The 26,279-nt window shown below is 37.6% G+C and overlaps 1 long non-coding RNA gene across 2 annotated transcripts; it reads right to left on the bottom strand.

Annotated features, from left to right (window-relative positions):
* Positions 1 to 869: 869 nt before the first annotated feature.
* On the bottom strand, positions 870 to 26,274 carry LOC106499339 (uncharacterized). Of its 2 annotated transcripts, XR_001295157.2 has the most exons (4): positions 26,155 to 26,274; positions 13,658 to 13,771; positions 1,392 to 1,454; positions 870 to 938 (listed from the first exon to the last, which is right to left on the bottom strand). It is a non-coding gene; the product is annotated as an uncharacterized lncRNA (long non-coding RNA). The 2 variants fall into 2 exon arrangements; XR_001295156.2 differs by lacking the exon at positions 870 to 938 and having other exon boundaries at positions 1,344 to 1,454.
* Between the last annotated feature and the right edge of the window lie 5 nt (positions 26,275 to 26,279).

Genomic DNA, 26,279 nt, shown 5'->3' with positions numbered 1-26,279 from the left:
CGCCGCGCCGCGCCGCGCTGCTGGAGCTGGCGGCGCCGAGGCCGCGGCGGTTGCCTCCTGCCGGGGCCGGGGCCGCGGCCGCGGGGCACGAGCGAGGGCGCCGGGGCCGGGCGCCAGGTGCGGGCGGCGGCGCGCAGGCGGCGGGTGCGGGGCCGCCCTTGGGGGGGACCCCGCAGAATGAGCCCCCAGCTCAGGCTGCTGCCGTGAGCGAGCGGCAGCAGAGCCGAGCGCGTTGGTTCCCTGCACGGTTTAAACGTTATCTTCACAGCTTTCCCCTAGTGGGAACAGCCGCTGCCAGGCTGCCGGAGCCGCGCGTTGCTCTGCTCTTGCGAGCAGGACTGTGCCTGCCGGCGGGGGGGCGCCGGGGACGCTGCGGCGGGCAGGCGCGGGCGGGGCCGGGCCGTGACCTGCCCCCGCGCAGCGCCGCGGGAGCCGCAGCCCGGGGCCGCGCCGCGAGCCGCCACCGCTCGCAGGTGCCTCTGTCCCCAAAGCCTGGGGCTCCCGGCTGTGCGCCGGCCCCGGCCCTGCGCGTCGTGCAAAATGTACCCCTGTGCCTCAGAGACTACCGATTTCCTTTTGAAAGCCATTGAGTTAGACTAAAATGCAAGTATAGCTGCATTTAAACCCAATTTTCACTTGTTCATTCCCTAAAACTACCATAGTCTTTGCTGGGAACATGAGACGTGTGGTAAAGTCAGCTCTAGAACAAAGCCTTTTAATTTATAAATATAACTTAAGGATGGCAATGGCTTTGATTATTTAAAAATATCATGGCTTGCAGATTTATGGTATTCTGCATACGCAAGTAAGTGTCTTCATCAGCGAGGCATGGAAGTCATTTTGTAGGTGCTGTGTGGAGACATCCTGGCCATCTACTAACCTATTTTCTTCTGAATTTGAGAATGGCAGGAATAGATTACTGATGTTGGGTTGGAGACCTGTACACAACATGGATATTACCAGTTCTTTTGCTTCCTTTTTAAGTGACATCTGTCAAATTATCTAAAATTTTCACTTCCCATATGTATAGTTTCTTAGCAATTAGGTATTAACCTGAAGAAAAATTAATGGGTTTACTTGCTAACTAGATCTGTTACAGAAAATATATTTAGTAACAGATAAACTTTTTTTTTTGGGGGGGGGGGCAGAGAGAAGTATTCTGATGTTTTGACCAAGGTATGTTTGTTTTTTTAAGGGCTTCATCATAGAGAAGATTTTTCAGGCTTTACCTAAGCAAATTACACCAAGAAATTACTAGTATTCAGACATGAAGTGAAACAGTACTAGTTCACTCTGTGAATATTAATGTGCAATATTCATATTTAGCAGCTGGTATAGAAACTTCTTGCAAGGTTAAAAATAAAACAAACTCACAATCCCACAATCCATACCATAGCATAAGTGAACATGTTCCTCATTTCCTGATGAGTATATCCTCCTGCAGCATACTGTTCCTAAAATATGCCAAGTAAGAAGCAATACGTTAAAGAAATTCAGTGTCTCTGTTTATGCTCATTTGCATTCACTTAAGACAAACCCCTGCTACCCTCACAAGAACATACATAAACCAGCTTTGTTTGTGCCACTTTTGCTTATATATATAATACTGTCGTCTACAAGTTATTCCACTGAAATTGTTGGGACTCCTTGTTTAATAAAGTAACGCTCATCATGACTAGGGGGGATAACATATGAGGAGAAAGATCACTTTCATTACTTCTTCTACCAGATATGCAGTTTAAATATTCTAAAAACTCTGAGATTTCTTGCAAACAGCCATAAATTAACACTAAGAAAAACAATCGGATCTTCAGAACATCTCAGATGCTGTGCTAGAAGGGGAATTACTGGGGGAACAGGAAGTGAACGTATATGTACTGCAGGATTCCCCACTAGAGGGCTCATTAAACACAACATCTGCTAGTTGGCAGAAATGTGTACTTTTTTGCAAAACACAGTTTAGGGTCTAGTGGGTTCTGGAGATTCTCAGTCTACTTTTCATAATATGGCAGCAGAACCGTATCTCTTGTTTGTGTGAACTGTTGATGTAGTTTGAAAGCAGAGTGTGAATTATATCCTGACTCCAGATGAGACAGTCTATATAGCTTTTAGAAATATGAAATATTCATATTTCATAGGAAACCTACTTTTTAAATGTTTTAGAGCTGACACTGATTTACAGTATCCCTTCATTTGTAGAGCCACATTGCTTCAGTATTAACAGTTTAATGGTATCATGGCAGGAGAGAAGAAAAGCTTCATTAACACCTTTTAGAAAATTTCACACGTATTCTAAAAGACTTACCTTATTATAGGGCTTCATAAATGTGAATAATGCTTTTCAGAGTCACTGACAATGTCCTGCCCTCATTTTGCACTAAAACTTTATGGTTCAGTAGCCAGATGGATAACCTCTTATTCACAGTGGTGAGCAATCAGCTCAGTGTTACCCACGCAAAATGTTAAAAACTAAATCCAATTCTCAAATAGTACTGAAGAAGTATTACTCATTCTTTTATCATTTCTTTTAAATAATAAATACTACATTTTTTTCTTTGCCTTCTAGTTTCTAGGAGCAGAATAGTCTGCTACCAAGATTTCCTGTGCAATCACCACATATCTTCAACATCAGCCATAACTTGAGGTAATAGATACGGGGAAATCCCATTTCAGTGGGGTGGCACTGGATAATAAAGAAAGTGCCACATACCTACATACAGGGGAAATCTTAATTCCAAGCTAAGTCTAAGAAAGCTCATTTAGTTTTGCTAACTGCTAAGGAAGAGGACCTCAAAATTCAAATCAGAACAGGAAGGAGTAAAATGCCTAGGTGCTATTTCTCACATTAGAGTATGTCAAATGGAAGTTATCAAAGGTTCATCACAGCACCAACCCTCAAATCAAGGATGCTTGAAGAATAGAAAAGCATTATGAAATTTCATTATTCTAAAGACAAGAAAAGCCAAACAACAAAAATTCTGAAACAAAATTGCATGAGCTGTCAACTTTCCCAATGGAATTACTGTGTGAGTAACTCTCATCACAGTAAGTTCACAATCTACCCATAAATCTTTCAAAAAGTGAGAGAAGTTAATTAGGAGATAGTGAAGGTAAAGGGTTTAAGGAAGGGACTGACAGTCTGCATAAGGAAAATAAGTAAGACTACTGCAGGAGTTTTAGTCTCTAGAGACATTTGCATTGTATCTATAGAGGAAACAGTGCAGTCAAGTCAAATATAATTTTCAAAACTTTTACATACATTCTTTACAGAACAAAGAGACATAATTTCAAACATTAAATTTGATAAAATCCAAAGTTTATCCCAAACGTTCTCGAGAAAGAATATTCTGTTCTTGGGACCAATTACAGAGGAATATTTTTCCCTGTTCCTAGACCTTCACCTTCACTGCTCTCAAGTACCAAACAGAATTTCATTTTCTCATGAGAAACAGTACTTTTTTAACATCAAATCATACATATTCTTAATAGCTGGATATGTCATATCTGTCCTTTTCCCACCAAAATCAATTTGATCTTAGCTGAATTAAATTTTAGGCCAGCGGCAAATTCAGACACTGCAATATCTGGGGGTGGAGCCTGATCAGGTCATGTAGCAGATTACATCAGTAATGTCTATTTACATATAGTTTCTAAATTAGAACATCTTTTAATTATACCAGTAATTAGAAGGGAGGCCTGAAGTTCATGGGACAAACAGGAGAAGTAGGGATGGAAGAGGAACTTGACTGAGCAAGCTTGTATTTTTTCTAGGAATGCAAGTCAGAATTTCCAGAGTTATAATAAATGATAACGTCACCAGAAAAGCTATATGCTTCAGAACTTAATTCAGCCTCTTGACTCAGCTAGAGTTCAGGGAAATGTCAGGGATCAGAGATCATTAGGGTCTCTCCTTTGGATATTTTGGGGAGTTAGTTCCTTCACCTGCTTCTTTTGATTAAGAGTTCTATAGTAAATCTGCCAATGGCATTGAATCTCTTCTTTTTACCCTTTCATATCTTTACCCAGAAATATTCAATATGTAGCTTGCTTTCCTCTTCCTGGACTTGGAGCAACTTATCTTCTTTGACAGACAGTAGAGCACCCTAGCCTTGTTTCTGTCCTGTCTTTTTTGAACAAGCAATCCTGTTCTGTAACTAATATTCAAGTCCTTTGATTTATCCCATCAATTATTTGTGATTCCAGCGAAACTGAGGTTTTGTTTGTTAAGAAGACTTCAAATTCTTTCTGTTAATTCCCTGTCATCCTGGCACTCTGGGTAACAGGCACATCAGATGTTTGAGCAGGTTGCCTCATTTGTTTCTGTTTACCTCTCTGTGACCCTTATGCAATTTTTCTGAGTATAGCCCTTTATGCTGTTATAAAGGTGCTTTATTTCTATAGAGGTATTTCATTAAAGGAGAAGCATATGCTATTTCAGTATGCTATGCTGACATACCAGTATATATGCCAGTGTAGACCAATTTTATACATATGTATATGTATAAATGTATTTATATGCACACATATACACATGCACTCACATACCACATATATAGAAGGATATACACACACACCATTACTATGCCCATGCCAGCAGCCAAACTGCTTTAATTTCATGGTAGAAAAAATATTCTCCTAAAACAGACATGCTGGTACAGCAACCTGAATAGAAAATGCCTAAATCATTTCATCATTAAAATGATGTATTTTTGACAGTTCTAGGTTAGACTGAATGTAGTATTCTGGAAAAGCATAATTTGGGAGAAGAAAATATTGTTTCTTGTCCTCGGGAATGCTGGAAGGTTGTAGCTCAAACGCTGTGTCCTTCCCCTTCCTGATATAGCCGAGCGCCCGTAAGGACCCTCCCCTTATTGCACCGACATGCTCCTGCCCAGTCATGGCTAAATCACAGCTAGAACCTTCCAGGCTGTGTCCTGGCGTTCAGAAGACTAAAAATGCAGATTTGGCATGAGTACAAGGTAGAATGCCAAGTGACTTGTGACAGCAAATACATTACTGTGATAGAACACTGTCCCAGATTGTTAATACCTTTTGCACCTGATTCTCACATTGGATTTCTATTTATGAGCAAATAGGAATACTGTGCTAATCTTAATTTTTAGGTTTAGTTGAAGTTTTCTAAAATAGATTCAAAACAATGATATTTTTACAGGGAAAAGTTATTCAGATCTTGATTAAATCAATTTTGAGGCTCAATGAATTAGAACTGTCTCCTTGAACCACATACTGCACTACATGCTTTATGTATTTAATATAGCACTTGATAGGCAACTCTGGGTTAAAGGGTAACAAAAATATACATAAAATACCAGCAGAACTATCTTCTCTAAATATACCAGTATATCAAGACAGAGAGAAGTCAAAATGAAAAAAATGGTATCACATTAAGCCTACTTTGAAGAAATAGACACAAGCAGCATGTAAGCACAGACCTATTTTTAACATCTGTGTAATTGTCATAAACTGTATTTATCATCTACCTCTCTATCATCACCAACAGTCAGATCCAGTGATCCACCTCTGCTATGATTACTTCTACATCAATTCTCTAAGAAACCTGCAGATAGCTTCCCTTCAAACCAAACCAAACACAAAAATTAAACTCCTTGTCTTCTTACCATAGAAATGTTCCTCTTAACTCCAGTTTCCCTGCTCTAACTACTCTTAGCCAGAAGAAAAGACACTTTTACAATCCTTTCTTGTGTGTCATTTTAACAAAAAATAATTTGGTTTTAAATGTTCCCTGGCGAAGAAATGAAAAACCCAATCCTGATGGATGCTACATACAATTTTTTTTCTCCCACCTGTCTGTTTTCATTTTCTCCTATTGCTTTTCTTCCTGTATCCCTTGCAAGCTACTTGTCTGCTACTCCCTCCAATTTTTTCTCCACTCAGACTATTCCTTTTATAATGCTACTCTCAGGTAAACAGTCCCCTCTTATCTGTCAGGCTTCTTCTCCGTCGTTTTTAGGCTCATACTTTTCCATATATCTTTCATACTTGCGTCTCACTCTTTACACCTTGTATCTTCTTTCCTGAAGTATCTGTCTTGCCTGGAGCTTATTTTGTTGCCTTTGATTTTAAGCCATTAGAGACGGACAATGTTTGTAGAGAGCCATGTCAGTATGTGGTTTCTAATAGTAATGGGCCATGTCTTGATGCTTTATTCAGACAAAAGTCATATTGATTTAGCGTCTTTTTTTTTCTAATTGTTGAGTAAGGACTTCAAATTTTGGCCAAATAACATCGATGATAAGCCTGACAGATAACAAAATAATAGATATTAAAATGACAGCATTATAATTTACAGATTCAGCTTCCCTGTTTCCTTCCAGATCTAGCCGAGCTGGTCTGCCACTTTCTTCAGGATGCTCCCTGTGCCAGGAGTTGGGGAACTGCTGTGCTTGATCTGATCTGACAGCCACCTAGTCCAGGTCCAGTGCCCTGTCCCTGATTCTGTCCTGAGATGTCATATCCCTCCAAGAAAAAGATAACAGCTCCATAGTCAGCAGATTTGGGGCAACCTTTCTTCCCCTCCCCTCCCCCCCCCCAAGGTCCTGGAAAATAATAAGGCAGGAGACAAGCTGCCCTGGAGATACCTGAAGGTACTGAAAACAACTTGTTATTTCAGACAGTTGAGGAGGTGATATGGGAAAATGCTATTTTACATATTATCTAGCTTAATCAGGAAGTATTAACTGATAAGATGAAAGTGGAAGGTTGTATGTCTAACTGATCACAAAACAGTAAAATTAATGATACTAAAGAAGGCATGGAATAGCAGAAAGAGATGGGACTTCAAAAAGCAGATTTTAGTTGGCTTAAGGAATGAATGGGTGGGTAGATCTTTTGGAAGAAATTCAGAAGGAAAAAGGAACATAGGAGAGCTGATAGTTACTAAAAGAGGCACATTAAAGGCACAACAGCAGACTATCCTGATGCAAAGAAAGCACCAAGAGAGAGCAATATGGCTTCATCAGGAGCTCTTTAACTACCTAAAAAACAAGAATGAATCACACAAAAAAGTGGAAACAAGAACAGATGACTAAGGGCAAGTTTAAAGGAATAGTCACATGGGGATCAAATCAGGAAGGCTAAGAGACAAAATGAATTAAACTAGGAAAGGACATAAAAGCCAATAAAAGGTTATATACATATAGACACACACACAGAGTAGACATAAGAGGGAGACAATGGAAGGTTCATATCCATCATCTAGCAGGAAAGATAGCAAGTAACAGATGTCACAGAGAAAACTAAAATATTCAATGCTCTTTTCTGCTTAATGTGTCTACAAAAAAATCTTATTATCAGATATGCAAAGCAATTACTTTTAACAAAGGTCAAGAAGCACACACCAGAAAAGGGAGGGAATGGGTTAAACAATATTAAGAAATGAGAGACAGTTTCAGATCCTGCTGACTAGAAAGTGTAGTTGGGATAAAGTGTAGCAGTGGATAAAGCCTGCTTCCCTGTAGCCTTGTGTCTCCTGCTTGGATTAGTCCATAGTGAAAGCTCTGACTGAAATTTATATGGAATATTCATAATAAGGTTCTTCTGTGTGAATTTTCCAGTGTCTAATATCATGGTTTCCTTCACACTGAATTCTTTCCTGCCTTGGAGGACTCTCTATATACATGCTTATTTTCACAAAACCTGTAGAAATGCGATACCTTTGAGACCCCTACTATCCAGCCCAGTGGGGCTGGAAAGCAACTAACAAGTTCAAAAGTTATGGTGCAGCCTGACAGGCAACTATACAGTGTGAGCACATAAACTGTGTTTCCATTGGAAAACAGGCTAAAAATTACCCTGCAGTGCATAAAAAGAAAAAAAAATAATCTCTGCATGATGATTCATGCTTTTTGAGAATTCACCGAGTACAAGGGAGATTCTAGAGGACTGAAAAGGGTGAAAATACTGTATATCTTTGGAGTTGAGTTCAATTGACCTAACTTTCATATATAATTCATCCATCTCTGCAAGATACTATCATAGGTTATTAGGCAGTTAGTGTATAGGCATGATGAAGATAATAATATGATAGAAAACAATTAAGCAATAAGACATTAAGATGTAATCTTAGGATCATTATTGCATCAAACCAACCTAATTTCCTTCTTAGACAGGGTAACAGTCTATTGAATAAGAAGGAAGCAGTAAATACAATATCTGCGCTTTAGCAGAGCTTTTGGGTTGGGTCTCTAATTTTGTTTGCAGTAAAATATAAAAAACGATGTAGATGAAATTAAGTAACAGTTGACACACGAGTAGTTAAATATTTCTCCCAAGAGATATTTATCAATGGTTTCCTGACAAATCAGGATGGCACTGCAGTTACCATCCTTCAGGGGTTTCTCATGGATCCTATTCTATTCAATCTTTCATTTAACAGCTGCTTAATAGAACAGGGAGTAAACTTGTTAAAATTTGCAAAAAATCTGGAAGCATTTGCAAACACGTTGGAAAAAAGATCAGAATTCAAAATATCTAGATAACTTAAAAGACAGTCTAACTTTAACATGCTCAAATTACAGATACTAAGCACTACCCATGACAAAAATAAAACAGAATATATCAACATAATAGGGTGACAGTTTAACAGGGCTACAGGATTGCAGAAAAGGATATGAAGGTTAGAGTGAATATCAAACTAAATATGAGTCAACAACATGATGATGTTGCAAAAAGCCATTTCTCATTCCAGGATGTATTAAGAAGTGTGGAGCATGTGAGATGCAGGACCTAATTATTTTGCAGTCTTATGTGCCGCTGAGGCCTCAGCTGGAGCATTCTGAGAAATTTTGTGAGAAAAATTTAAACAATCTGGATGGAGTTGAAATAAAATCAACAAGAATGATAAGTTGCTTTGAAAAAACAATTTACGAGGAAAGGTTGAAGGAATGGGGCTTGGTTAGTTCAGAAAAAAAGACTGAGGGGAGAACACATATTTTAAAAGGCATCACACAGAAGGCAATGATCAACAGTTCTTTGTACCCACCTGAAATATAATACATAATTAGCTTAATTTGCAGAAAAGAAGAGTAGAACAGATGAAAAAAAGAAAAACAAAAAACCCTTTCAATCTTAAGTCTAGATTAGATGGAATGGGTTTACGGAATCCCCTTCATTTGTGTTTTTTAACGGCAGCCTACACAAACATCAGTCAGGGATGACCTAGTTACCCATTTCCTGCCTCAGAACAGGGATGGACTAGATGATCATTTAAGGTCTTTTTCTGCCCCTCTACTTTTTTTTTTCCTGTAACAATTTCAGTACTAGAGGACCTGTTTCCTTTAAGTTGGCTGCTATAGATAAAGCAGTACAGCTGTTGTGTGCAGCCAAGGCCTTAGTAAAACAAACCAAACCTCCATTTAAAATAAGAAATAATTAGGAAAATGAAAAAAAAAAATAAAGAACACGCAGTTTAGCAACTTTAAAACATAAACATGACAGAAAACAAATAGAAACAGATAAATAAACCAGATTTTTTAATGACAAGTGCTATTAACATTTTTTTAGCCAGCTTGCACTTAGATATCTTTGCAAATCCTTCATCCCATACTCACTGTATTCTGTTAATAGTGATGACAGAGTTGACTGTCATGTTGACCAGTACGAACAGCGACATGGCGAAATCACAGTGCTGTGTTAAATTTAACTAAATAAACTTTGTTCTTGATTAATTACTTATTTCTTAAAATACAGATCTATTGGCCAAAACATTCATTCAATAACCATGAAATTGTCAAATGAGATTTTGAATTATTTTAAAATAACCAAGGTAGTAACAGGTATTTTGTTTTTAATTCTTAATTTTAATCTGGGTTTATTTAAACAGAAGAATTGTTTCTGTTTCTTAACAACAAACAGAAATGATACATGAAATATAGAAAAACAACTCACAGGAAAACTGTGAATGAAGCTCTGTCAGCACCTCAGGGTTATGATGATACCATAAACCACACGAGAGCTTTTCTCCTGTGCTTAAGATGCTGTCATCAGAAACCTTCAATGTTTATCCACGGTAGCCTCAGGTATCGCTGTTACCAGTGCTTAGATAATATCAAGCTATGCACATGCACAGAGGTACAAAGTGTCAAACTATAGTTACAGTTGAGCTGATGGCACTTTCATCCTGAGAGCTAATGCAAACTCTTTTAAAAAAACAGAAATATCATTTGAGTTGAAGTCTTCATGCCTACTGTTAAACTACTAGATGATTTCTAAAAGTTAATTAAAAAAAACTTTTTATTTCTTTTTCCATTTTTTCTAAATGCCAAGAGGGCCTCTTCTAATTATCCAACCATAAAAGAAAGATTCTGTTCCAGTAACATTTTAAAATATTTATTTAAAATGACTTTCTTAGAACTCTATAACGGTTATGTTTTGAGACCAAGCTTGTAGTTTACAAAATATACCATAGCATAATAGTTTTTGATGTGTTGCAACCAATGAAAAAAAGAAAAAAATCCAATTCTTACTGCTTGGACTTTATCCTATACTTGTCCAAAGCTGGATAAAAGGAAATAAATTAATAAAACACAGACATCTAGTTCAAAATGTGAGATGTATGGCCACAGGCTATACATAACATGTCCTATATTGACAAGATTCCCATTGAAAAATCTGATCAACCACTTGAAAATATTGTGAATTATTAGAACCAAACTAAATGGTAATTTATCCAAGTTCAATGTAGTTCTTACGTTTGACTCTCCCATTTCTGTAGACAGGCATGTTTAATTCTGTGTATGTTTTCTGGATGCTGCTAGCTGAGGACAACCTAAGAAGTAACTTAGTAAAGTAGCAAGGCAAGAAAGCAACATGCCCACTGCTTCAGTTGAGGTGTGATATTTGTAAGGCAGCTGAGAAAGCAATTAGCTGTAATTTCCATTCTTAACACACAATTGGAGGCAGAATTTTTACAATGCAGAAATGTGGGTATTAAAGGAACACTGACACATATCAACTTATTCCTTTTCATTTTCTGGATTGGATTTTTGATTGTCCTGCGTGCCAAAATGTATGCCTTCTTTTTTCTCCCAACCTTGTTTAAAGCACACGGAAGAGTTATAAACTATCTAATGTAAGAATTAGTGTAACTGTTTGGGAAATATTGAGAAGAAAGCACAACGGTTGTGCCTATAAAAATAAGTTCTTATGCATGCAAAAACCAAACATATACAACAAGCTTTTCAGACTGTACTTACAAAAGGAAAATATGCTTTTGTGGGTATGTTGTATGTAGAATTGCTTCTTTTAAAACCAGCTCAAATTGAAATCGAATTTTAGGCCTTTCCATCTTTCCACCCCTCTGGGATAATGTTGCATATAGAATGAATGGCATCATAAGGGAATTTGTTTGTATCTCATCTCTTTTTTCACCAAATTGTATTCCCAGACTGTTCCCAACAGCTGTTCATCTAATTCATCAGCAAGAACCATAGAATATATTCAACGAGACTATAGTGCTTCATTCTGCCCCTTTGGAGAAGCAGAGGGAAAGCAGAGAAGTAGGAGAGGTAAGAATGCAATACATGAGCGTATAGGAAAATGCAAAATTCCCACAGTCCTGCAACTCAGCTAAACCTTAGGTATAGGCAAAGCCCCACAAACTGCCCTTTGATGTGTTAATTGAAATCTAGCTTTCCACATGGTTCCATTTTCTTCTCAACACAAGGGACACTTGCTGCTCTTGAGAAAGAAAAAAATTAAATGTTTGTCATATAGTTTTTCCTTGCTTACTTCAAGAACAAAGAGTCGAGACAGGCATTGAGAAAGCATCCAAGAGGGTATATAAAACCTAAAGATTAGATAAACAAATAAAAATGCTCATGTATCTGCATATGATGGTAAGACAATTCCTTGACATCTTTCCCTCTACTGTGCTCCAGCACGGACAAAAGATGGTGTCAAGCCTGTTAGGCCTCCTCCCTGTCTTATCTACTGCAGCCTTCAGTGAGCATAAGGATTGTTAGTATCACAACAAACAGGGACTTTGTAGTTCAAGTGAATCCACTCTTCTGGGGTATAATCAAAGGCTAAATCAAAATCAGATCATAAGTTAAAGACTCAAACTGCAAACCAACCCAGATAGTAACAGCAGATATTAAAACATGCTACAGTATGCAGAAATGACATTGACTTTTACAAGCACTTTATGAAACAGGCACAAAGATCAAACCAGACCCATTCATCTCTTGCTTGTAATCTGCTCAATGGCTGTCCAGCAGTGTTTCACAGAAGTATTAACAATCATAAGAACTACAGATGGAAAAGGATTCTGTGCATCCTTCAGTCCATGCAGGATTTTTTGTTATATACTTTCCAGTTCTTGGTTCAGTATCAAGCATTGGTGGGTTTTAGTAGGTGAATCTGCAGCCCAGTAGTTCTCAGTACACTACAGCATTCTTCTTTACGGTCTGGCAGTGTTAGCTTTTGTCTGTTGCTCTAGAGGGCAGAAGTATTTTTTTTGCTGCACTCTCTCATTAGCTTCCTAATTCTCCAGTTACTGTCCACTAATAATAAATATTTGCATTTGCAGAATTGTTTTCTTGTCCCTACTAACCTCTATAGGGTAAGCAGGTGCTGACTTGGCCCACCCTTAAAGCCAGTCTACAGTCTGTCTTGACTCAAGGCTGTTCTTTTCACAAACAATTCACATTTCTTGCATATTGGTAAAAGTCACTCTCAGTATGCAGATACTGTGGCATATCTTGAGTATGTCCTGTTGCTGTCTGGGCAGATGTGCAATTTAAGTCCTTCAGTATGACCTTATTTTAAGATATTCTCTATTTCCCATCTATGTTATATTTCAATCCCCTTTTTTAAGATTGTCTCCAATCTGTTGGCCCTATTCTGGTAATGAAGTGTCTATAACTGAATGTTTTCAGTCTGGTCTGACAGATGTATGCCAGGATGAATTTGGTATCATAGTTCATATATTAGAGAAAAAGATTGGAAATGCATCCTCAGCAAGACTGATTAAGGGACAGCTTGAATCCATACGGCATTTCACAGCATATTGCTAAAGAAAACACCTGTAAGAATAGGAAAATTGAATCTACTGCACATCTTATAAAAGGCCAAATACTGGAGATATTTGGCACACTAGATTGAAAAGCACTAGCATGAAATGAGGCAATGAAGTGGTCAATGTACCAAGCTGAATATCTATGGATGGTGACCTTTAATATCTCAATGAAGAATTTTGCCCAGTCTTGAGCAAAACTTCTGCTTTGTTTTCAGACTCCTGAAGGACTCTGTCACCTCACACTACTGTCTTGCTTCTTTGTGTTTTGATATACATCAATTTTTTTCATTTTAATTTGGAAAGTTATTCAATAAACACCTCTGTCTTCCTTTCTTAAGTTCTTTCTACCATGTGCACACACGTCTTCAAGAGTTTTCCTATTCGTACTCAAGGACGCTCAAGTTTCTCAGGGTGGATCATCACAAAGAAATTCCAAGGCCAGTTTTAGTATGAGCCTTATTTTACCATTTACAGTGAGAAGAATTCGCTAATGTAGACAACAGCCACAAAAAAGTACCATTTGATCTGAGAGACAGCTGATTTTTAAGCATGCAATCAAATACAGGCCAGGAAAAACTAAGACTGATATGTCAGACCCACCTTTAAAAGAAAAGACTACACAGCTGAAGCTCCCATTATAGCTGTTATTGCCACATGTATGTTCAAGTTCAGCAGAAGGTGATCTCTGTTGCTTTGGCAGGCGGGATCCAGACACTATTCAGAAAAAGAACAAGTGCTTCCATGTCATTAATCCGGTTGAATCCAGCTGAGAGAAGCAATCAGAAGTATAAAGTAGAGATCCAATTTCATAGGGAGAGGCTGAATTAAATTTTGGACAGCCCTACACAAGTATCTGGGGAGCTGCAGGAAATTACTATGCAGTACAATTTTATCTACAGGATACCTTCTCATGCAAACATGTCAAGGAGTTATTTTCTTAGTTGATATCTAAACAGCCCTATCAAAAACAGTATGTTAGCCTTACCTGGAAGAGACTCAGCCACAGTCTTCAATCCATGACCTGTAGGCAACACACTGCCCAGACCCTCTATAATGTTGTGTGTGTCCACAGCACACTACCTACTGGGCAGTGGGTCAGTGAAAGCTGGGATCCCAGTCATGACTCTTTTCTTTATTTCATGAGGTGGAAGATACTGCACAGATATGTGTGCACAACAGTATCTGCTTTACAAAAGGCAAGACCTGGGGGAGAGGAAGCTAATACATACCTAGACAGAACAACACAATGACAGCTGAAAAATCAGATAGTGCCTTGAAAGGCCTTAAAAAGTTACTTAGCTATAAATGGTGTGATTTATGAATAAAAATCAAATAAAGTATACCACATCCGACATTCTTTGCTGAGTTTCAAAAAAAGTGCAAAAAAATAAGTGCTAACCACAGTTCTGCAAAGAATTCCAACTCATCCCAAGTCTATCTCATCCAGGTGTGAAGAAAATAATATTATACAAACCCAGAAAGCTGGTGACTAAATTAATACACTGCTCTACAGGATGCTTGAAGCAGCTATTATTGGCTATGGATGTCATTCAATGTTATCCTCTTTCTATGCCATTGCATTGATGATGTGCTGGCAGAGGCTGTATTTTATATATTAGCTTTCCCAGGAAAGCACAACTGCACCTTAGGGGTAAAATTCTGATCCTACTGAAGTCAGCGGCAAAGCTCTCATTGTTATAAATAGGGCTAGAATTTCACATTAGGAGTTATTGTATGGAGAGATGTACTAATCCTTTCTTCCTCATCTGTCTCCCTAGGGGAAACTTATTCTCACTTTTGCAAAATCTTATATAATACTCAATGCAGACACATAAAAGAGCATATCTATCAGATCTGACCACTAAAAGACAATGCCTCTCATTTTTTGCCTTCCAAAGACGGTTCACTGTTCACATTCAACTGTCACAGAAACAACAGTCAAAACAATGCCTATCTTAAGTGACAGGATTCAGTCAAGGTTTAAGCAACCTAGGGAAGCCAAGAGAACACAGCCTGCTATCAGATATATCAAGTGTATGGTGGTATTAGTTATTCACATATTCAATAAAGCTCTCAGGCCCCAGGAGCAGCCAAATTATTTGTTTCATTGCAATCAAAACTTAACCTTAAACCACTAAAATTAGTCAGTCACACCCGCAGGTAGACAACTTTGTATACAATTTCAATTTTTTCATAAAAAATCCTACCCAATCTTCCTACCAGACAGTTCCACTTCTAGTAGTAAGGATAAGTGCCTAACAGCAGACAAGGCTCCTTTGGCTATTAGCATTCTAAAAGCTAATGTAATGTGCCTAACTTTTTAGTTTAAGGAGACTACCTGCTTCCTATAATAATGGTCCTTCATGAGATGACATCTCCCATCATGATTTGTATGATACCTACCTATGATAACTTCTCAATTGGAGTTGCACTCCAGATAATAAATGCAACTTATTTGTTCCATACAGATTTGTGCCAATTCTTCCCTTATTCTAGTCACTATTTTGATCTTCTTTTTGATGATAGTGCCATAGTACACTTATAAATTCATATGCCAAGTTATTAAAAAGTAAAAAAATCCCAAAGAAGTTGTAAAATCCTCTGTATACCTTATTCCAAATCAAGTTTTTAGATCCTCAGTGATAAAGGATAATGTATGGTCACATACATATTCACACATTCATTTATTTATAACATTATTTATAGGAAAACAAAATAGCGGCAAGACAACATCAAAGAAATGCCCCTTTTCTGCAGCTTCTAAGATGGAGTCAAACCATTCCTAAAGAAAACTCTGCTCTCACAGTCAGGCTTTGCTTTCACCATGGAAGAATCCATTGTTCTAGATGATACATGCTTTATTTTCTGAGCTTTGGTAGATCTTAGATACTCCAAGTCTCAGTCTTGAGGCACCTACAGAAAATAGACTGAGATACCGGTGTTGATTATTATTCCCTGAAAAAGCATAGCAAAGAACAGAAGACAAACGGGCAGTATCCTCCATCTCTGAGAATATGCAGCATTCTTCTACATTAGCTGCAAGTCTTAAGTATCAGACTTAAGTCTGACTTAAGTATCAGAGTTATAGCTATGCATGTTATCATATTGCCCTAACCCAGCCATGAGCTGACAAAAATGTGACTGAAGTGAGATTATTATTTACCAGGATGGGACAATTTCTTAGTCAGACTCACATCCAATTACAGTTAAGTGGCTGTATTGAACTCCAGGATTACAGACATGCCCTTTTTGCTGATATGACAGGTAAAAAATGTCCAGGTTGTCTGAGAATCCTCTATTTATGCATGGCTTTAGTGGTCCTTTATGATGGTAGTTATCCATGGCTGTTGGTCCTGATGCTCAGGAATGATATACTGTTTGCTGGATAGCTTCTTGGGGTGGGATTCACCAAAATGAAAGCAAAGTCTACACAGGTTTGGGGGGGGAAGTTAAGTTTTCTCTTTTATAGCAGCCTTCACTTTTCAATACTGTCATTCTGAACTCTAGCCCTTTTCTGTTCATCTGGTAGAGGGTGAGAAGAACCCTTTCAGCAAGGAGATTTGCAGGCGCGTGGAAGAAAGAGTCCATCTGAGGATCAGGAAGCCAGTGACTGAGGCTAGCATATGTTCAGAATAACTCAGGAGATGCCGGGCTCTGGCTCAAAAGACCAATTGCACTGATATTGCAAAGTTCCCATAAACAGAGAGTGAGTGCAGAGTTCACAAAAACATTAGCTTTTCACTGCTTTTCAGGATCACAGCTTAACTGTCATCTTCCCTTAATACAAGCAAGTAGTTATTGCTATGAATAAACTCAGAAATGCTACTTACAATCTGATGGATCTAATGCTGGATATATTTAGTAGAATATTAAAGCCCTAATTGCTGTTAGTGATTACGGGTATCTTCCCACAAAGCACTTCCCAAATATAATCACAAGCTAGATTCATGTCTGATTTCAGTAGGATCTTGCTTTTGTACAAAAATCACAAATAAATTGTAAAACATTACAGGTCTCAAGCACCCTGTTAGATACTATCTTGTCCATAAAGACTTTGTATAAGAGACTTGAGAGACCTACACAGAAACGCTGAACCTGAAAGAGACTGAAATAGGCATATTATATATAGGTCCCACATTCAGACAGCTAGATTTCTCTTACACTTCAGATAGATACATAGTTTTCTGTGCGACCTGCAGGGCAAAACTCCTTACGACCACTATCTACAAGAAGAATTTACTATCAACATATACTGTACACCAGAGGGGAAAAATGAGCACAGACCACATTCACACCAACCCCCTTGGCTCGTCAACACACTCATTTTCAAAATATGTTTGTTCAGTAACATGAGCTTTGTTTCAAGTTTGTTTATGACAGGTCAGTAGAATCAAAATGAGGGGAGGCTTGCTAACTACTCCAAGCACTTGCCTTCTTTTTAATTTCTCAAGGGAATGAAAAGTGTATTGAGTTTTTCCTCCTTTGGCATCACACTCTGCTCTCATAGAAGATTACTGAAACATGAATTTGTGAGGGCTGTTTCAAGCAGAAGCATGTTCCTATGTATAGGAAGGATGTTAATTCCTGTCACTCCTAACATCCAAGTGGAATTGTTGTTAAAGCCGCTTCTAAAGAACCAGGGAATTTGTGTCATTTAGTTCAAAGACTTTCATCGCCTCTATTAGACTAAATGTAAATGTAATATAGCCAAGCCAGATTCCAAAGGTTAGTTTTTCATTTAGGCAAAGTACTGGAGATGTAAAAGCTGTACAGCATTTACAGGAATCTAACACGGATTCAATAAACCAATTGAACAGGAAAGGAACATCCTTTCTAAATGCAAATTTTTCAGGTGCGATCTGAGTTCCTTAAAGGTTACTCTTCAGTTCCCTTTCTCTGTCTAATAAATGAGAACACAGAACAGCTTAGCTTCCTTTTTCAGAATTCTTTGTATTAAGTCATCCTGCTGCTTCTATTATAGACCTTTTCTATAAGGAGCAGATACAAGCTCTGGACTGCTTCTGTCCTGTGATTGCTGAACACCAACATTAATCTTCTACTAAAGCACCTCTGAGAAGAACTGAAAAACTAATTTTAAAAAGCGGGTCTGACGATGCAGCAAAGCACAGACATACTCAAGCTGCAGGATTTTCTCTTTCCTTTTCATTTAGCCAAAATATTCCATTTTCCTATCTGAAAGAGTAAAATCACAAATATCAAGAAGGTCCAGAAAATGTGGCCCAACAATACGCTGTATTAAACTGGTCAAAGTGTCAACAGATCTACCTGAACAGGTGTACATAATAGCTGCAGACCTGATTATTAAATTTCTTTATGATGAAGCCTTGTCTCGAGTGAAGTTGGTGTCAGAACTTCCACTGGGTTCATCCAGACTAGAGCAATATTTGTTGTATCTGAGCTAGGGTATTAGCAATCATGAGAAAGAAAGCTATTATATTTTAAACATGTCATACTAGAAATGCTCTACAAGAGGGACTACATTTGTGCATAATTTAAATGCTCCATAATAGCAGCCACTGACTAGAAAGCTGTTGTCCTTTTTGCCATTTTTTTGTGCAATTTTGTGTAATGTCCTTTTTTGGCATTGGCACATTCACTAGAGAAATCACAAGTATATTTCATACAAGTAGTGTGCATTTGCTATGTAAATCTAGTTTCACCACCAATCACAAAGCAGCATCTTCAGAATTAACAGAGATGACTGAGACTTTGGAGCTTTCAGACTTAAAAAAGACCAAAAGAAAATGGCAATAAATTCCACAAGAAAACAAAAATCAAATGATATTACTGGGAATTCTTACTGTTACCTGATTGGGGATATCTCACTGTTAAAGACAAGACAGGGAAACCACTTCCACTGCAGAAAAGAAGCATTAGCAGTTTAATGGATACAGGAAATATTTTGCATTTTCCATATTTCTTTTCATACAAAGATGAAACATAGCGACTAATCACACAATGTTAGATTTTAGGCCTGAGTCATGGCTACATTTTAGACAGTCACTAAGACAGATTCCATATCTACATCTCATCTCAGCTGCGTTCTGTCTTTTTTAAGTTGTACTATGGTCTTATCCATAATACATTAATGGTAGCACACATGAAATAGCTAGTGTTTTAAAAGTTGTGGGTGTAAAATAGACAAATAACAGTACGAAGTTCAGTTAAAAAAAACAGACACACTCTGGTTTTGATCTTGTGCAAAGCCAGCATCTGAAATAAGGAGAATTAGAATAAAGATTGAGAGTGGTAATAAAGTCCCAAATCAATACCTTCAGCATATCCGAAGAACATGTTAGAAAATCCCACTATAAAAGGCTGGATAACATAGTTTTCTTCTAGTGGAAGAAATCAGGACTACTACTGCTTTCTGAGATAGCCCTTTATAGCTATCACAGAGAGCAGAAATTCACTTGTAGGTCAAGTATTAGGCATTTGTCTTTTGGAGCTCAGGGATCTTGACTCAATCTACATGCTGCTGAGATGCTCTGAGAGTTTAGCTGGTGTTACAGAAGTGAACAGACTAGAAGTCTACGGCTAGGGGCAGACTCTGACCATTTTAAGACAAGTGTCAGTGCAATCATCTGCCTTAGTTTAATCAGAGAGAGAATCTTGTTATCACCCTGCTGTAATATTAACAAGAAATCCCCCTTTATTGTAAAACTCTCTTATTTAAGTCTTACACCAGGTGGAAGGAAACTGATCAGATTGGTTTTGAGTTAGAAGCAAATAAAAAATACGCATTTCAAATTTTAACATAAGTTTCTAACTCATTGTGGTTTTGTAACTCACACATGGCTGACTAACTTTTAAAACCACAAACTTTGCATGTTGTAAGTTCTCAGGGAAAATGAGGGCACAGTCTCATTTTGAAGCTCACATCTCATAATAAGAGAAATGACTTCTTTTTTGGCTAACCAATCAGCTGCAGGTGAACTGCCACAGTACAAAAACACCGTAAGGGTGATGCAAGGGCTAGTCCTTCAAAGCTTAACATACCAACATGCTTTCTGCACCACATTAAAACTTCTGTCTCCAGCTATTTTCCTTACAAAAGCTAGCTCTTGAAACGCAATGTGGATACTGAGGATTAAAGTTTGATAGAATGTTTTTAGAAAAAATTATCTTCCCTCAAAACAGTCTTTCCCCCTGCTGCTATTCAATTGCTGAATACTTTCCCTTAATGCAAAACCACCTTGAGTTTTGCTTACCTGGACTGTAATCAGCCTAAATAATGAAGCTTTTGCTTAGCTTAGGTGCGCCCCTGGGCCATCTGTGGCCTGCCAGCACAACCCACCAGACCTCACAGCTTGTTCAAGGCCTCGCTTTCCTGGGTGACCTTGACACCGGGGTGGGGAGCAGGCACCTGCGATGCCCACGCTCTGCAGCGGATGCATGCAGCAGGCATCACAGCCCTGTGCACATGCAGCTCAGTGGCTCAGCGCACGCGCGGTGGTTGAGAGGCCTGCCCCAGCACGGAGGTGAGTTCCCACTCGCTGTAATGTATGCATTTAGTCACACTGCCTTAACTAATAACCAAACAGGATCTCTCCCTTCTCTATGTCTCCCCTTTTCACGTGGGGAAATACTTAGAAAACATTCCCTGATCTAGGATTCATACAGAAGGTGCAGAATGTTGCAATAATAAAGCACTGAATCACCAATGTAAAACTTCATTTTTAACAAAGAAACTCCTACTGAAAAACACTGGATTATACAAATTTATCTACAGTGAAAGCAAAAAATAGCAGAAGTTTCTTTTTTGTAATTCTGATTTTCTGTCATGGCATTTTAAGTGGCAAATAAGGTCCTACTTTAGCAAAGTTCCCAACTGTGTGCAGAAGTTTATCAGATATAAAAAAAAAACACCAAGCCACTGTACTGGATTTTGCTATAATTTATCAACTGCAAAGATAAAGTTAATATAAGCTTTCTCTGATAATATTTATTCAGAGAACTGATAATCTCTAGGCAGCCTGCCACAAACTGAGGCTTTTCACCCCCTGAAAACAATAGCTATAACTCAATCAAATAGTTAAAATTCACCCCTTCTAAGGCCTAATTTTTCCAGGAGATAAATGTAAGCCTTCTTCCTTAACTTAGACACTCTTCTGTTCCCTCCCTCAAGGTCTATTTGTTCCATCTCTTCCATATAGAGTGAGCACATGGGCTGTCCTGCAAGAGTTTTGATGCTTGCTAAGAGACTGAAACCTGCCACTCTCCTATAATTTTTCTTTTCTTCATTTTTATTATACTTAAATAATATTTGTTTGTCATAGAAGATATGATTTTCAAGAGTACATATAATATAGGCACAGGTAAGGTTATGATAGGAGCAGTGCTAAGAATGAAATCATTCAGGTCACCAAAGTTTCGCATGAGTGTTCACTGTTCCCAGACTGGGGCTTTAAATGTTCACCTCTATATTTAAAAACCTAAAACCAAATGGCCAACTTTCCTGATGACTCAACACCCATACTGACTGCAGACAAATTTGGATCCTCAGCAGGCCCCTTATATAAAAGTGCTTAGAAAGTCCAAACATGAAAGTTATGGCTTATACTCTTTTCCAGGCCAAACTCTGAAAGTCCATTAATAATCTTTCTTTTACTTCTTGTGCCATAGTATTATTGGTTTTAGGAAGAACTTGTAGGAATACAACCCTTCTCTTTTAACTTCTGTTAAATGCCTCTTTACAGGATTTCTTTTTTCTCATGCCTGGACTTTAATTGGATGCCTGCCATTTCTACCTCCCAGACTGCTGATGTTCCCTATGTTCTCATATATATATATATTTTTTTTATCTAAGCCCTTTGGGCTTCTCTTTGGCAAGAACTGTTTTTTTTTACAAAAATTCAGGGGGCACTGCAATATTTGGCAGCACTCTCATACAGATAAAAAAGGTCGCTCTAGGCTACCCTGGCGAAGGCTTGCAAGTTCATTGCTGATCTCACCTAGTAAGCTGTGGATGAAAAGCAAGAAGCCTGAAGCTGTCATTGTTCATGTGGTTACATGTGGAGATTTATGTTAAACTTTGTGTTTATTCACTTTATGAATACAAATAGTAATACTCAGCACATTCCACTTGACAATCTCCAAAAGCTTTATTAATACAGCCCCAAAAGTAAGGGTAGCTGGAAACAAGAATGTGAAAATGATACAAAGTATCACAAACATACATAGACTATACCTCCACTAAAAAAAGTGTTGTTAACATAGTAGATAGACTGTACCATTCTTCATTTCACAGATGGAAGGAAAATCCACTGCAAACAACACTCAGTTAATATTTGCCTGTATTACCACATAAAACTTGTGGCTTTCAAATAGTGTTATTGTTTTTATTTTCTTTTTTAATCTAATGGACTGATTAAGGAAAAGGAGAATAAACAATTGTGAAAAAAATGGGAGCCCAAAGTATAATGTAAATTTAAATTCTACTGCTTTACTGGTATTTCCTTGGAAACACATACCAATATGCAAAGTCTCCTGGTAATGGAACAACACAGATTTCTATGAAATCTGAAAACATGGGGAAAAATAAATATGCATTTTTCACTTCCTGACAATATATTAAAAAAGACATTTTTTCCCTCATTGTTGATTCTTATCTTCTTAAATTTTTTCTTCTGCTCCTCAAAGGACTGTTAAGTTTAGAAACAGGCATATTTTCTCACAGGTGCTTTCTCAAGCATTTGAGTGAGAGATACATAGGAAAATGAACATCTTCAATAATTTTATGTAAACAACTTATCTTAATCAATCATGTTTATTTGGTTGACTGTCAGGTTTCATAATACTACCCATTAGAGAATGTTGTAGGATAAAAAAAGTCTGACTATCCTACACTAAAATATAAACACAAAAATATTAGCATCTTAAACCCCAAATGAATTTCAGCCCTTAAAGCAAAATAACAAGAGTAGTGAACAAAGCTATTGTCTCTGTGCAAGTGACTTTGAATTGAATTTTTTAATGAGATTAATGTAGCTGGTCTTACTGATAGAATTTTTTTTACCCACTAAATCTGCATTTTTCTTGTTATAAGGAATATTGGGTACCTGTTAATCTGGATTCTAATTGCAAGCAACTAGTCTACATCTTGAAGCAACTCCATAGACTTTAAGAGTCTTCTGGACTTACTTTGACATAAATGATATAAGAATCTGGGTCAAAGGATTCAAAGATTTTTCTTTCAGATTTAACCTTGAGGCCCTTTACTAAACATTAATTGCTTCAAAGCAAAATAAATACTTACTGTTTCTGATACCCTGCCTCAAGCCAATTGATGCAAGAAGAAAAGAGCATGGTTTAGTAGTTTGTTAAATATCTTAAAGACGTAATAATACTCACATGCTTTGCAGACTGTCTGCCATGTAGTTTCCTTTTTCATCTGCTCTCATTTGTTATTAAAATAAGTACATGCAAAATAAAAAGAAACTAAAAACAAGGTTCTTGTTGAATATATCAAATGATTCCTTGTAAACATCAGTAAAATAAAATATGGACTTATTGTCAGCGTGATTTTTTCTCCCTTTGCATAAGCAAGCTTAGGCTGTTTCCAACTTAAAAATAGACCTTACTTCACAGTTTGGGAACTATCATTGAGTATTTATTCAACTCACTAATATTTGCTCTTAAATAAAAAGATGAAGTATTTGATTTATCTAGAATAAGATCATTAGTGTGTTTGTCACAATTTTTATTTCAAAACAAATCATGTTCAGTGACAATCACAGCTTTGGCACACCATCTTTTATTAACACAAACTTCTTTGGTTTGTTAGATCACAAAAAATTTAGAAAGGATTAAATGATTGATTTTGAACAGCATTGTGTATCGTCTCTAGGCTTAGCTCAGCCCCTGTGTAAACAGGCTTTGCACTGGTATCATTGAGAATTACACCCATTTATGCCAGGAATTAATATGCCAGGGTCTCTCTGTGAAATCACAGTTAAAGACACAGCTTCTAGCTACTGTTATTTTCTCCTCATTTTAAGTAAATGCATGCTTAACTAAAGGCTGCACGGGTAGTTTGCAGGGATGGAGATTAAACCTGTAGTGAATGTAGAAGATTCAGCCCTGCTCCACTTCAGAGTAAAAATTGTTTTGCAGAGGGATCTTCACCCGCATGCAAGTGCTGGAGTGCAAACCTCCTCCTGGAAATGCCTCACACTGTCTTTTCACTTCTCCACCCACCATTCTTTCTCATGTCTCACTGGTGAGCGTAATCAGTGTCACTGGAAACTAAGCTGCCCGATTCCTCAGAATGACATCTGACTATTGTGCTTAATAGAGTATGTAGCAAACAGAGCCATTAAAAGTGGCAACACTTTTCCTAGTGTTGAATAAAAGGTTAGTAGTAGGTTCATATTCCCTAAGCCCATCTGCCAAATCCTGCACTGCACAACAACCCTTTTATTCAAGTTCAAAGATGCAACTCCTCCATTTAAAGAGCACTTGTTATTTGGGAGGAAATGGAGGCCAGGGCATGCCTGACACTAAAGAAAGAGAAAATGAACGCTGGCTCTGCAATGAAGCCTTCCAATACAGCCAGCCTGACCTAAGCATAATTAATCAATTGCCTGTTCTTTTAGCAAACCAATTCTTTTTATTCCTTAGCTTTTAGCTAGTCCAAATGCCTTTTTACAGTGATAGTGACAGGAAAGTGTGCTAAGACTGATGTCTCTCCCTCTCTCTCAGGCACTGTACTGAATTTGTCATTCTCTATGAAATACTAACTTCTGTGTGATTGTTACAGACTGTTACATGTTGTCACACCAATTAGTATGCTCCTTTTTTATTTTTTCTCCTATTTCTACCTTAGTTCAGTAAAATTTGCCTACCAGATCAATTTTGTATTCAGCTTTATTCTCCAGCTCTGCTACTGAGCAATGTTAGAACCTCAGAAAAGGTAAAGGCATTTTAAAATCTTACACAGTAAATATGCAGATTTCCCTCTCTCACGCACACATATAAAAATAAAAATGGAAAACCTCACATAACCCATTTTTAATAACTCACCAATCTTTTAGCCTCGTCAATATTGTGATTCCTTGGATTATTCATAGGGTATACATTAAATATTACTTTTATCAATGTAAGTGTTGCCTACCAACTTGACTAACTTACCCTGCCTTTTATAAGGAATAAAGGGATAAGGTGGACCTTCTAAATACTAACATGTACTGTCACATAACATTGCCACATTGTCTATCATTCGTTTGCCTAACCTGCCTTCATACAAAGTTTTTTCTTGTCTCTAGGAACTTTCACCGCGTAATTTTACTACATCTTTTTCCAGCTGAATGGGACACACTACAGAGGAGATTATGCATTGGATTTATACAGTAGCTATACAGTATTCTCACTTTTTTTACATCATATTTATACCTTTTAACACTGAGGTTGTTTTATAACTACCACCATACACCACTCTTGTGTTTTCATTGAAGTCAAAAATTGATTTAGTGTCAATATACATGAACACTCACATTATCTTTGAATATTTATTAACTTGTGTATGTGAGCAGTGGGTAATTCACCTGCTTTCCTGGATCTTTCAGATTCCCTTCAAATTTGTAGCAACCTAATTAATACAGTATCATCTGAAAATGTATCTTATCTTGTTGCTCAGTGCTTCTTCGCAGTGGCAATAGGCAAGGTTCCTTTGCCTAACATGGGGGGTACAAAACTTTGTCAGGCAGATATTAGGTTTAATATTCTTGATGCAATACATTATACCTTGAAGAATAACCTAAATTTTCAGGCCTTTGGATGAGTGCTCCTCTGTAACTCTGAGATTTTGGGGCTGTCTGTTGTTTTAAAATAATAAAAATATTAAAGAGATTCCTACTTTAAATTGTTGTAGTCCCAGATAAAACCTACAGACTGTTCAGCTGTGTTTTCTTTTTAAGCTGTATTTCTAGTTTATACAAATTCATTTAAATTCTGTTGAACAGATGCAAGTATAACAAACTGAGATTGGGAGGCACTTCAAGGTGATAATCTGCAGATGTGGTCTTGATTTAAATGGGACAACATCAGAACATACGGAGTAAATTTAATTGTCCTACCTTGACTGCATACAATCAGAGTGCAGAGATTTCCTTATTTTTTTGTATTTGCTTCCCAGGAGGTTAGGATTGTAGCTTCTGTCACTTTAGAGTTCTGCTTGAAAGAAGGTTAAAACATTTTTCCC

The sequence above is a fragment of the Apteryx mantelli genome, chromosome 6 (assembly GCF_036417845.1).
Source record: "Apteryx mantelli isolate bAptMan1 chromosome 6, bAptMan1.hap1, whole genome shotgun sequence".
Classification (NCBI taxonomy): domain Eukaryota; kingdom Metazoa; phylum Chordata; class Aves; order Apterygiformes; family Apterygidae; genus Apteryx; species Apteryx mantelli.
Note: the sequence above shows the minus strand (reverse complement) of the source record. Positions and strands in the feature narration are given on the sequence as shown.